The sequence below is a fragment of the Erinaceus europaeus genome, chromosome 2 (assembly GCF_950295315.1).
Source record: "Erinaceus europaeus chromosome 2, mEriEur2.1, whole genome shotgun sequence".
Classification (NCBI taxonomy): Eukaryota; Metazoa; Chordata; class Mammalia; order Eulipotyphla; family Erinaceidae; genus Erinaceus; species Erinaceus europaeus.
In genome coordinates this window covers 103,257,758-103,271,958 of record NC_080163.1, presented here as the reverse complement: position 1 = coordinate 103,271,958, position 14,201 = coordinate 103,257,758, and positions in this window count along the sequence as shown.

Here is a 14,201-nt window from a genome sequence, read left to right as displayed (position 1 = left end):
TGTCAATATTTCCATTTTATATATAAAAATTACATCAAAAAAAGAAAAATAACACAGAAATATGGACCCTATCTGTGCATATTTCAAAGGATATGTGAAATAAACTTACTTTAAGTGTCCTGGGTTCAACTGTTTGTCTATTAATATAATAACAGTAACTTGATTCTTGAGTCATATATTATACACACATATTCAGGACTTTCACGTAGACACTGAAAAGATTAGTGATTGTAGTCATTAAGATATTCTTTGGAAGAAATGATCAGTGTCAATTAATTTAACAGTAAAACTTTCGTAATGTATGATTCTTTTATTGTCTATGTAAAATAGAATACTATTAGAGAAATGAGGTTGCTAAATTGTTTTGCACTCAAAACTGATCATCTATTCCATTGCCTCTGGTAAGGTTGACCTAAATTGCTTACAAAGTGCATAGATATCCTATTTATAATACTGAAGAAAAAAATCAAGGATATCAAAGCATTTTAATGAAAATATATGTTGTTCTACTTATGCAAAATGTAAGTTAACTGAAAACAAGACAAGGGTTTTTAATGACTATAAAAATTCACATGTGGTAGAAAATTAAGAAGGTCCTCTACCCCTGAAATCTACTACCATGAGTATCCAATTACTAAAACTATTAATACTTTACTATTTTGCTATATATTCCTAAATTTAAAAGGCACATAGTATGGGTTGGGAAGATAGCAAAATGGTTATGCAAAATGGTCCCATGCCTGAGGTTCTGAAGTCCCAGGTTCAATCTACAGTACCACCATAAATCAGAGCTGAGGGGACTAGGTGGTGGTGCACCCCGTTAAGCTCACATAGTACTAAGTAAGTGAAAGGACCTGCACAAGGATCCGGGTTTGAACCCACAGCTCCCCACCTGCAGATGGATGCTTCAAAAGCAGTGAATCAGGTCTGCAGGTGTCTCCCTTTCTCTCTCCCTCTCTATCTCCCCCACCCCTCAATTTCTCTCTGTCCTATCCAATAAGGTGGAAAAAATGGCAAGCAGGAGTATGGATTTTGGATTCATACTGTCATCACCAAGCATAAGCGATAAACCCTGGTGTAAAACAAACAAAAAACAGTTGAGTAGTGATTGGTCTCCGTGCATCTGTCTCTCTTTGTATCTGTCTCATTAAGATAAAATAATAAAAATGTATAATATTAATATTCCAAAATAAGACATCCTTATCTAAACATGAGCTTTTTTTTTCTCTGAATATATTTTCCAAGAACACAAGATGTTTTTCCCCTGAAGAAAAACAAACAAAAAAAAGGATAGAATTGTGTAAGTCAAAACCATATTACTCTCAGACATGATGTAACACATATACAATATACTCACATACATTTGTTTTTGGAGATTTCATGTTTTCTATTCTCCAAGGGTTACATAATCTTTTGAAGGGATTGACACCATGATGTGTGGGGGGGTTGAAGGGAGGGAACATACTACATGGCTGAAATATGCCCTTGATTCTCTTTCACCTAAAACAAAGCTTTTGGAGAATGCAGGTGCCATAGCTGCTGCAGATTATTAATACCCCTCTCTCATATTGCCAGATACTTTTTTAAAACTTATATGAGTTTTCCAGTTTCATACTTTAATTTTTTAATTAGGATGATAATAGTTTAAAGTACAAGTGTTGGCACATGAGTACAATTTTAATCAGTATCCAATATGGACTCTTATCCAGGATCACAATATAAAATGGTTTTTCACTCTAAGTTCATCCAGAATAAAATCAAACGGTAACGTTAAATAGTCTTGTCAAATTCTTATAATATGAATTTCTCAAAATTATTATGAGTATATAACATAAAATGTTTAAAATTTTAAATAAATAATAGCAGGCAAGGAAACACACAAGCTCTACTATTTGTTCTAAATCATCATCAAAATGAATATTTACTGTGTGTTTAATATACATTCTTAGTCTTTACTGCTACATAGAATATCAATTTCAATTTGTGAAACTGATATTCCAATATATATTAGAATACTTCAATATATAACATTGAACATTATGTTTACAGATACCAGAACTTAAAAAACAATAATGATTGCTTGAAAAGACCTCCCATTCAGTTTCATGTTCTTCTGTTTTGGTTTCTGTAAATCATTATCTCCCCAATAAAATCATTTCAAAATAACAATGATAATAATAGTAATAATTACACTTTGCAAAATTAATGGAAATAATCTTATAAACACTGATCATATACCTTTGCTTTTGCCACTCAAGTTTAAAGGAGATATCCAAAAACTATGAAAAATAGTATTTCAAAATTAATGTACACAGTTCCCTGCATATGGTAGTTTTCTGAACCAGAACATAACAGAGAGTGAAAAGGTCTGTTTTATGAGCAGGGACCCGACTCCAGCCACTGTTGGTATATCAACCTCACTCTCGATACTTGCTGATACGAGGCCACCATGGTGCCAGTGGTTGTTTCATGCTCAGTGAGTCTCATGGGGCTAGAAGTGCACTCTATTTTTCCAAATGTCATTTTCCAAGTTACCACTTACATTCACAGACTGGTTATGTGAAGTATGAAGTAAGTGAAATTTTTTAGTATTAAAATTTTAGAAGATATATATAAAGACTACTATAACCCCAGCATTTGTTTTAATGATTAAGACTTGTTTAATTAAATGATTTTTTGTCTAATGTTTTCTGAGGAGTAAAATATATAAGAAGCACTTCATTTAAGATTGGACTTTGCTTAAATAAAACAAAACTTATTTGAAATGTAATTTTTATCATTTTCTTGTTCAGGATTATAAAATACAGATATACAAGCCCTATTTATTCATTTTGAGAAATGTGATAATGTGAATATGCTGATAAATTAAAGGAAAAAATATATAAAGCAACTACATTCTGAAAAACAGTATAAGCTGACTTGTTTTAAGACACATTATATGTACTGGATTCTCATTAACCTTGATCAATTACACTATTTATATTATGAGTTCATAACTATTAATAATTTAAACTACAAACTGACAATATTAAACAGAAATACTGCTATAGCATTATTTGGTGCTAACATAATTACAGGAAACACCTTTTGAGGATCAACTCGGTAAGTAAAACAAGGAATATGTTATTAATGATAAATCAAAGATATGATATATAAAAATATCAATATGTAAATATATATGATTTTTCTACCATATATGATAAAAGAAAAGCAAGAAAACACACATATAAACATTTAAAAGTAAAGTAAGAAACATGTAACAGTTCATAGATATCAGTTATGATACACACGTGTAGGCTTTGTTCTCTTTTATAGAGTGAATGCTAAGATCTGATTATGACCTCATAATTTTTCTCATAAAAGGGGTAAAAAGAAAAGTTAATGAACAAAAGAATATCAAAGTGAAAAATGTAAACAGAGACAGAGAGAGTGAAAGAAAACACAGCACTGAATCTTCTTTCAATTTGGTGTGAGTCCTATACAACTTAATTTGTTTCATTTCACTTTACTAATTTTTTGTTGTTGTTGTTGCCTCCAGGGTTATTGCTGGGACTCTGTGCCTGCACTACAAATCCTCTGCTCCTAGAGCCTATTTTTTTCCTTTTTGTTGCCCTTGGTGTTTATCATTGTTATTGTTATGTTGTTATTGCTGTTGTTGTTGGATAGGACAGGGAGGAATTGAGAAAGGAGGGAAAGACAGAGGAGGGAGAGAAAGATAAGACACTTTCAGACCTGCTTCACCACTAGTGAAGTGAACACCCCTGCAGGAAAGGAGCTGGGGGCTCGAACCAAGATCTTTATGCTGGTCCCTGCGCTTCACACACGCCATGTGCGCTTAACCTGCTGAGGTACCTCCAAGTTGCCCTAAACTTTCTTAATTAGCATTAATTTTAGCCAATCATGGTAAGTTAACAATTACCCCAGGGCAGTGGAGTTAATGGTCATTGAATATACAGAGAAAACTTTTTCTAAATATATTTGCATTTTAAAATTCTTGATTGCTACAACTTTTCAACCACATATCTAAGTTGCACAAATGATCAAATGATTACAACATTCTTAGAAATTTTAGCTTAATTATTAATCTGAAATAACTAGTAAAGTGTTTGCTAAAATAATCTATAAGGAGACAGATTTTTGGAAACAGATTTTTCTTCATAATCCAAATATGAGGAAGTGATCATATCAAGGACATAGAAAATCTCTATGAATAATCTTCTTCCCTTTCTTCATTGGGGTCATCAGCTAAAAGCTGATAAAGACAATGCAATTCCCATAAGATTAATTTAGCTCATTTTGACTTTCCTCAGCAATATATAACTACAGTCACTGTTACATAACTATATATATATATATATATATATATATATATATATATATATATATATAGGCTAAAGATTTGAGACTTGCCATAGATTACTAAATAAAACTATAGACTGTTTAAAGATATATTTAAAGACAAACATGCAGTTTTAGACAAATACAGTAATTTGCAATAGTAACTAAAAGCATTCTTAATTACTAAACAAGGACCACTAATATTAGCTAATAAAAACTCAATAAATACATGCAAATCTACAGATCTTCAACTCTAGCATGTGTCTCAAAGCACAGATGACAAAACCAAATTCTCAACTCCCAACTCCATATTCATCACTAACTAACTATGTTGATACAGAACAGGAGAATTATGAGTTTCTTTATTTACAAAATAGAAATGTTTACAGTTGCACTATGGTGTGATTATGATGTAAAGTCTTCACAGAGTCAGTTCCTTTACAATATCTTTATAAATGTGGAATTACTCAACAAAGGTTAACTTCATTCTAACACAATAAAACCATATAATTGTATTATTAACCTAGATAACAGATATTCTGCCTGTAATAAAATTAATGTCTATTTATATTAATATTTTCCTACTCTTTGCAAGTTTAGAACTAAAAGGAAATACTAGAACTGCAAGTGATTTCACGTTCCCAACCGAAAAATAAAAGCATAAGATGTATTATGAATGTAAAAATTTTAATTACTTTGTTTTTATTGGGGGGTTAATGGTTTACAGTATAGTCTTTTACATATAGGTACAGCCTCTCATCTCCCCTTCACTTCTGTCTAGGAGACACACTAGGTTCCCAAAGTTCCTGCATTCTGTCACCTTCCCTCCTTTCCCAGAGTCCTTGTTTTAAAGTAATATGCCACATCCAATCCAAGTTTCACCTTATGTTTTCTCTTAATGTTCTTTGTTCTTATTTATATTTGAAATATAATATTAAAATGTATAATATAGTCATAACAGGTTTTCTTACCAAAAGAGACATCCTAATACATAAAACCTGAGATTATGTAGTATGGCAAAATGAACTTTGTAAATGCAGTGTAAGAACAATGAAATAGGGAAATGAATTTGTATTATTTAGGTTGGGTTCTAAGCACATGTGTCCTTTAAAGTCAAGAATCTTTCCTGGTTGTAGACAGAGGGAGACTTAATCACAGAACAATAGAAAGATACACTGTTACTGGTTTTGAAAGTAGAAGGAACTCTTTAGCCAAAAATTACAGGCATCTTCTTAGAAGCTGGAGAAAGCAAGGACAACAGAAATATCTCAAGGAGAAGGTAGTGGGGCGGGGGGGGGGGGGGTTATGGTGCAAGCGGCTAAGCACACATTGTACTAAGCACAGGACCAGTGCAAGAATCTGAGTTTAAGCCTCCAGATCCTCACCTGCAGGTGTGGGGGGGGGTCACTTCACAGATGGTGAAGCAGGTCTGCTCTCCCTTTTTATCCCCCCCTTCTCTCTCAACTTCTTTCTGTCCTAGCCAATAAAAGTGGAGGAAAATGGCCACCAGGAGCAGTGGATTCGTAGTGAAGGCACCAAGCCCCCAGTGATAACCCTGGAGGCAGAGAGAGAGAGAGAGAGAGAGAGAGAGAGAACGTAGCCCTGCAAATACTCACACTCACTATTAAATTCAGAAAGTTGTCCATTATACTTCCATATAATTGAGATATTAATAAAACAACTTAGAGCACACACACAAGGGACAGTGGGTACAAGACACTATATAAGCAAGAACCTGGAGCAGCTCAGTCTCTTTGGAACTTGTACAGGACACTCTGCTGCTGGCATAGCTCCTCAGTGATTTTTCTCCTAATCTCTTCACAGTTGGTGTGTTGGGAAAAGGACTTTTGGCTTCTGCCATTTCTCTTAGCTAGGCTTTTCCTCTCACATTCACAGTGATTTTTATGAATAAACCTCTCATTTGTTTAACCCTAGATGAATCTGTATGTTTTTTAAATACTATTAGGTTTATTTTCACAGTACAGAAGCTTCTCAGTTTTATGTAATCCCATTAGTTCCCATTATTTTTGTTTTTTGTTTTCATTGCTGTTGGCTCTGAATTTTCAAAGACATTTCCAAAGTAAACATTGTGCAGTACGCTGCCTATGTTTTCATCTATGGCACAGTTTGAGGGCAGGAAGCATGATGTCTCTAGTCTTTTTGTTTTCTCAAGATTACTTTGGAGATTCTGGATATGTTCTGGTTCTAGATAAACATTTGTAATTTTTTAACTGTTTCCATAAAGAAATTTGTTGGAGGGCAGGGGGAGATAGTATAATGTTTATGCAAAGGGACTCATGCCTGAAACTCCAAGGCTCCTGGTTCAATACCCTGTACCATCATCGATCAGAGCTGAGCAATACTCCGGTAAAAAAAAGGGGAGAGGTACAGGTAGTGGTACATCTGGTTTAAGTGCACACATCACAGTGCACAAGGTCTAGGTTCAAAACTCTTGGTCCCCTCCTGCAAAAGAAAAACTTCAAACTTCACAAGTGGTGAAGCAGGTGTCCCTCTGTCTCTCTCACTATCTCTTTACCTCTTAGTTTCTGTTTCTATACAATACTAAAAAAAAATTATTTAAAAAATTATTGTAGGTGGTGGGAACATACTGGTTATGCAAAAATATTTTTATGCCTAAAGCTCTACATTCCCAAATTCAATACCCAGCAGCAACAACATAAGCTAGAGCTGAGCAGTGTTCCATTTTCTGTCTCTCTGGATTTCCCTGACATTAAAATCAATCAATCAATCAATCAATAAGTAACTATAAATTTAGAAGACATTCAGGTGGTCCAGGAGGTGGCAAAGTGGATAAAGCACTGGGCTCTCAAGCATGAGGTCTTGAGTTCAGTCCCCGGCAGCATATGTACTAGAGTGATGTCTGGTTCTTTCTCCCTCCTCCTATCTTTCTCAGGAATAAATAAATAAATAGACATTCAGTGGAATCCTATTAGAGATTACATTAAGATAGTCATTATAATAATTCATAATTATTATTCATAACTATTGCTCATAATTTCAGTGATAACTCCTTAGAAGAGCACTTCTGAAAATTAGATCTTCTTGGAATTTCTAAAATCACTCTCTTGCACTTCCAAATGTTCCTGAGAGCAGTCCCAATCCTAGAAGAGCCACTGCATTTTGGATATATATATATATATATATATATATATATATATATATAATAAAATTTGATAATGAAATTAAAGACTATGATGCAAATTTAAATCCTTTGATAAGTTTTATATTACCTTTACATTGGTGGGCTCTATATTCTATGAAATAAAATATTGATTCAACCCCCATTTTACACTATTTTGTTTATAACTTTCAGTGATATCAGTGAGGTGAGTGATTATTTTTTCTAACTTTCTGGACAACCAACTAATTTATCAGTATAGTCATTAAGGAAATACCAGTGCAAAGGAATTCAATGGAAAACCAAAATGAAGGTGAGGCATAATTCTGGATCTAAAAGAACATGGAATATTTCAAATTACAGTATTTAAAAATAAATGTAGCATGAACTTGATCACTAAAAGACCAAGCAATTTTGAAACTGTTCTTATTTCTCATAAGAAATAAAATGTTTGCATAATTCTCCTAAGTATCTAAGAAAGAATTACTATGCTGCTGTTTTAAAAATATCATATCTAATATTTTAATAATAAGTAAATATATTTTAAGTTTTAACAAAACTCTTGTCAACATTATTTGGATGTATACTTATTTTAAGTAGTAAACATGGGTAGACTCTCACAAGAACTTGTTTCAAAACATCTTAGTGTTAACTCCTAAATTAAAAATTAAAGAATGCAGAGTGAAAACATAATGTGGTTTTTGTTATTGGTTCTTTTAGTATTAAAATACGTAATAAATAGTATTTTAAAATTAAAATAGTATGACTTACATGATATAGCCCTTAACTTACTACGCAAGGAGGCCTGGGTCCCAGCCCCGCCCCCCCCCCCGCCCTGCCCCCACAGTCACCACCTGCAAGAGGGATATTTCATATGTTGTGGAGCACTGATGTAGGTTTCCCTGTTTCTCTCTTTCTCTCTCTCTCTCTCTCTCTCTCTCCTCCCTTTCTCTCCCTCTCTCTCCTCTCTCGCTCTCTCTCTCTCTCTCTCTCTCCTCTCTCTCTCTCTGTCCTCTCTTTCTCTCCCTCTCTCTCTCTCTCTCCTTTCTTTCTCCTCTCTCTCTCTCTCTCTCTCTCTCTCTCTCTGAGAAAAGAAAGGAATAGGGAAGGAGGGCTACTATTTGTGGAGTCTTCATTCTTCATGCATGAACTAAGCCCCAGAGATAATACTGATGACATGTGCGTGTGTGTTTGATCAAAATTTAATCAAGGCATCTTAGTTAAGTACTGGGAAAAAATCTAAAGTATACATTTTATTTCAATGCTTAATACATTGACTATTAACTACATTAATATAATTCTTTGTGCAAGTGCCAAGGCTACTATTTTCAAGAATTTTGAGGGCTGAGTAGTTGTGCACCTGGTTGAACACAAACATTCCAGTATGCAAGGACCTGGATTTAAGCCCTAGGTCCCCACCTTCAGAAGGCAAACTTTTATAAGCGGTGAAGCAGTGCTGCAGGTTTCAGGTCCCTCAATCTCTCTCTCTCTCCCTCTCTGCCTCCTCCTCCCTCATATTCCCTCTCTCTCTCTCTCTCTCTCTCTCATCGCTGGACTTGGTGCCTGCACTACGAATCCTGGAGGCTATTTTTCCATTTTACTTCCCCCATTGTTGCACTTGTAGTTGTTATTGTTGTCATAGCTGTTGTTGTTGGATAGGACAGAGAGAAATCGAGAGATGAGGAGAAGACAGAGAGGAGGAGAGAAAGACACCTGCAAACCTCCTTTACCACTTGCGAAGCGACTTCCCTGCAGGTGGGGAGCCGGGGGCTAGAACCTGGATTCTTATCTGGTCCTTGAGCTTTGCTTCATGTGTACTTAACCCACTGTGCTACCACCCAGCTCTCTCTTTCTTTCTTTCTATCTATACCTTCCCTATCAACATCTCTCTGTCTCTATCCAAAATTTAAAAATAAATAAATGTTGTATTACAAAAAGTATTGTGAATATCCTTTACTGAAATGTAAAACCAACAGAGCTATGCAGAAAAAAATGAAATGATGATACATGCTTTGTTTCAAATCTCGTTATAAGCAAAGTGCTTTATGTGATAATCTCTTTAAATATTTATTATTTTAACTATAAATAATAAATCTATAATCTCGTAAAATACATATGCTCTCTACTCTTCACAGAAATAAGCAACATATTCTTGTTTCTAAATAATTTATTCCCTATTAATCAGATAGAAATAAGATAACCTTATATCCACTTTGTACTAAAAATAAATAGTACTTGATCTACACTTTGAAATATTCTTAATCAGCTTCAAGCAATAAACAGCTCAGGAGAGAAACACTATAATTTTATTTATGGCAATGCTTATTATGCAGTCGGATGGTTTTCATCACAAGGGTCTAGTACATTTTCATCTTCACAGAAAAAAAATATAAAATGTCCTTTGAAATCAAACAGACTTTCCAAAGATATCAGTCAGTCTATTGTGAAAATATTACAGCTTTGTCACTTTTGCCCGAGAGATTTCTGTCAGTCACCAATCTGGTGTCACTACAGAATTACAGCTAGAGTACACTATCAATGCCTGCTGTGTCCTTTGGGAAACAAAGCTTTGCTGGTTGAACTTTATGGTTTAGTCCCAAAGGCAGAAGAACAAAGCTTTGAATCACAGACAGGACACATTCTTTTAAATTTCTAAAGAGACAAGATAGAATCTGTTTTGAAATGTTTGATGTATTATATATTAAATTGAATATTAAACAAATTTCTCTGGTTGATAATTAGTATTAACTACCTCTTTGTGTTTATTTCAACAAATTACATATTCAGAATTTTAAAAAACTATTTAAATTTAATTAATATGCCTTTTTTTTATTTGGCCCACTGAGCAATTACTAATATAAAATGTATTCCCTTTATAATGATGCAGGTAAGAGGGATACAGCTTTCCCTTCTGATTACCAAAACTATAGTGTAAAGAAAACATTTCTTAAGTCTAATTGTGATATTTCAAATCTTAGGATAAAATCTAATAAAATCAATTTATATTTTAAATGTTTTACTATCATTTTACTGTTCTATCTTCAAATATTATTAAAATATAAAATTATAAATATATATAGCATATCTAGGTAACAATATATTTGCATGAACCATAACACTTTTACTTATTTTCTTCTGGATGTGAATAATATGCATCTTGAATCCTGAATAATCAGTTTCTTTTTAAGTGATCACATATTCTCCAACTTAGCTCACTTAGAAAAGTCAACAATATTCACCTACTATCTAAAAGCTAAAATCAATATCTATATATTATTTGTTAGGCTAATGGGGATAGATTTTCAGGGAAGCAAAATGTTAATAGCTCACCTGGATATTGTGCCTGCTTTGTCATGGGCACAACTCCGGTTCATGCCTGACTCTTACTGAATTAGATGAAGCTTCAGTGTTGTGTTATCTCATCCTCATAGTCATGGTGGTCTCCCTCTCCATTTCCTCCTCCCCCTTCTCGTTGTTGTTGTTGTTCTTCTTCTCTTCCTCCTCCAACTTGTTCTTCTTCATCTTCTTCTTCTATTTCTCCTCCTCCTCCTCCTCCTCCTCCTTCTTCTTCTTCTCTCTCTCTCTCTCTCTGTCTCCCCGCCCCCCACCTCTCTCTACAAAGATCAACCTGGAATGTTGAAGCACTCATGATGATAAGTAAATAAATAAATAAGTCAATAGACTGTTTTTCTAGTAACCAATTACACAAATCCCAAGAGACAGACCTATGAATACACAAATGCTGTTTCTAATAAACTGGAAAGTAAGTTTAAGCATAAAATATTTGGAGTCGGGAGTCGGGCAGTTAAGCGCAGTTAAGGGCAGTTAAGTCAAATTAAGTGCTGGTGGCTCAAAGCGCAAGGACCAGCATAAGGATTCCAGTTCGAGCCCCCTGCTCCCCACCTGCAGGAGAGTTGCTTCACAAGCAGTGAAGCAGGTCTGCAGGTGTCTTTCTTTCCCCCTCTCTGTCTTCCCCTCCTCTTTCCATTCCAACAATGATGACATCAGTAACAACAACAATAAAAAAAGGCAAAAAAAAAAAATTGGAGTCATCATGGAGCACTGTGGAAGTAAATTATCTGATTGTTTGAAAACAAATTAATTTGATGATCAGCAACCACTTTCCTTTTACTTTATAATAGGCTGAGTAGCTCTTTTATCTAAAATTGTATCACAAATGCATCCTTATTATACCCATGATTTTAATATTATGTAAAGAAATACAGGAACTAATATACAAACTGCCTCACCAAAGGGAAGCATTTATTTCCTTGCTTTACTCAATTACTCAGTAAAAGTCAAGAACAAAGAGAAATAACTGGCTATTCCTTATTTTATCTTGAACCATAACCTCTCCAGATTCAAAGGAGGTCTCGAAACTTTACATCAGGCTCAACCTGACGCTGTTGACTGGCTACAGAAGAAGGGCAAGCGCTAGAAGAAGAACTATCTCTGCAAGGTTTGGACCCTGAAATTAAACCTGTCCTTAAGGATTAAGGTTTTTCCAGTTGAGCAAAAATATTTTTAGATACTGTAATGAGAATCTTCATAGGTACAAGAAAATGCCACATTTTCAGGGAACAGCACTTTTTCCCAGACCCTCTAAAATATCAGGAAGTAGCCATTTCTCTATAATTATGAAAAGTAAAGATTTGACTGGGATCTCTATGGTTATGGAGTTAGCTTTCTGTGAAATACATTGATATGCAAATGATAAACTGATTATATGTGCATGTATAAGAATGTGCTTGCTTGCTAATTTAACACTTAAAGAACTGAATGTGAGAAATGGTTATCTTTTTAGAGGTGGAATATTGCACAATTGTTCAAAGTTATGTCTGAACAAAATGTATTTCCAAATGCAGACAACATATCTACCATTATGAAAGAATAACTTGAAATCATATTTTAATGTGTTCCAGTAGCACATTAGCAGAGGTAAGATCAAAATATAAAGTTAGTAGTCAATTTTGCTTTCTCCAATGGTAGCTAAACATGGCTACTGAGCAGTAAAAATGTAGCAAGTACTGAAAATGTACAAGACATTGAAGACAAAATAAAAATATGTAAAATATCAGGACCCATCTTCCTCAGGTGTAGCATAGAGTATGTTGTCCATCCTCCCTTCGGAAGATGGGGAACATTCTCTACCATTGATGATCCAAGTTGAGGGCAAGGTCTTATGGGGTCTCACAAAGGGGTGTATTTTGTTGTTCCTGATAGAGATGACCTGAAACTCTCTTTTCAGCCACCAGGTTCCAGATGCTACCATGATGCCAACCAGACTTCCCTGTACAGACAACCCCACTAATTTGTCCTGGAGCTCCTTATCCCCAGAACCCCACCCCACTAGGGAAAGAGAGCAGCAAGAGAGCAGCAAGCTGGGAGTATGGATCAACCCGTCAAAGCCCATGTTCAGCAAGGGAGCAATTACAGAAGCCAGACCTTCCACCTTCTGCATCCCACAATGACCTTGGGTCCATACTCCCAGAGGGTTGAAGAATAGGAAAGCTATCAAAGGAAGGGATGAAATACAGAGTTCTGGTGGTCAGAATTGTGTGAAGTTGTACCCCTCTTATTCTATGGTTTTGTCAGTGTTTCCTTTTTATTAACAAAAAATTTTTAAAAGTACATTAAAAATATATGGAAAATACCACTTACTATGTACCTATGCTAGAAAATTTTGAATGTTTTAGTTATGTAAGTGAAATTAACATTTTACCTAATATTTTTAGTGTATTTAGGAGAAAATCTAAAATTTGAGATACATATCATATATACTATATTCTACTAGAAAGCACCAGACCTATAGATAAAGTAGATAGATTTGTAAAGTCCAGAGGGGAAAAGGCATTAGGCCAAGATAAAATCCTCAGAATTCCACTAAAGAAACAACAAAGAGCTAAACAAAGAGTAGAATTTGGGGATTTACTAGACACCAGTAGACAGTCATTCTATAGCCATCTGAAGAAAGCTTCTTTGTTGTCTTTTTTATTTAATAACATACTAACTGGACAAATAGGAAACAGTATAAGACAGAAGACACCAGTTCTCAGTCCTGGCTACATGTTAAAATGCATTTGAGAAACTTAAAATACCAAGTCTGGATTTTGAATCCACAGATTATAATTTAGAATTAAGTATCCAGGGCCAGGCTGTGGTGCACCAGTTAAGCACACATGTTACCAGGTGCAAGGACTCTGAGCCCGTTCCCCACCTGCAGGGCATACACTTCACGAGCAGTGAAGCAGGTCTGCAAGTGTCTATTTTTCTCTTCCCATCTCTATCTACCCAGTCCTCTCAATTTCTGTCCTGTCAAGTAAAAAATAGAAAGGAAAATTTAAATTAAATTAAGTATCGATTGGGACACCCAAGTTTATTTTATTTTATTTTTTTTAATAACTGCATGGGTGACTCAATTATAACCCAAAGATTGTGAACCACTATTCACTAAGAAGTCAGGACTTGTAAACAAATGCAGGAGATTCACAGAAAGAGTATGTAAGGAAAACTGAAAAATTCAGGACTTGAATCACAAATTTATGTAGGGTATAAAAACAAGAATGGACAATTGGCTTCATATCATAAGTTGGTCCTGATTTCTAGAATGTTGTTACATTGAGGATTCAGAAGACAAATGACATAACTTGTAAGAAAACATTTTGATGATTAATTAGCAATGAAATCAATGGGAATTGGTGTGAGAAATGATGTTACCTATTTT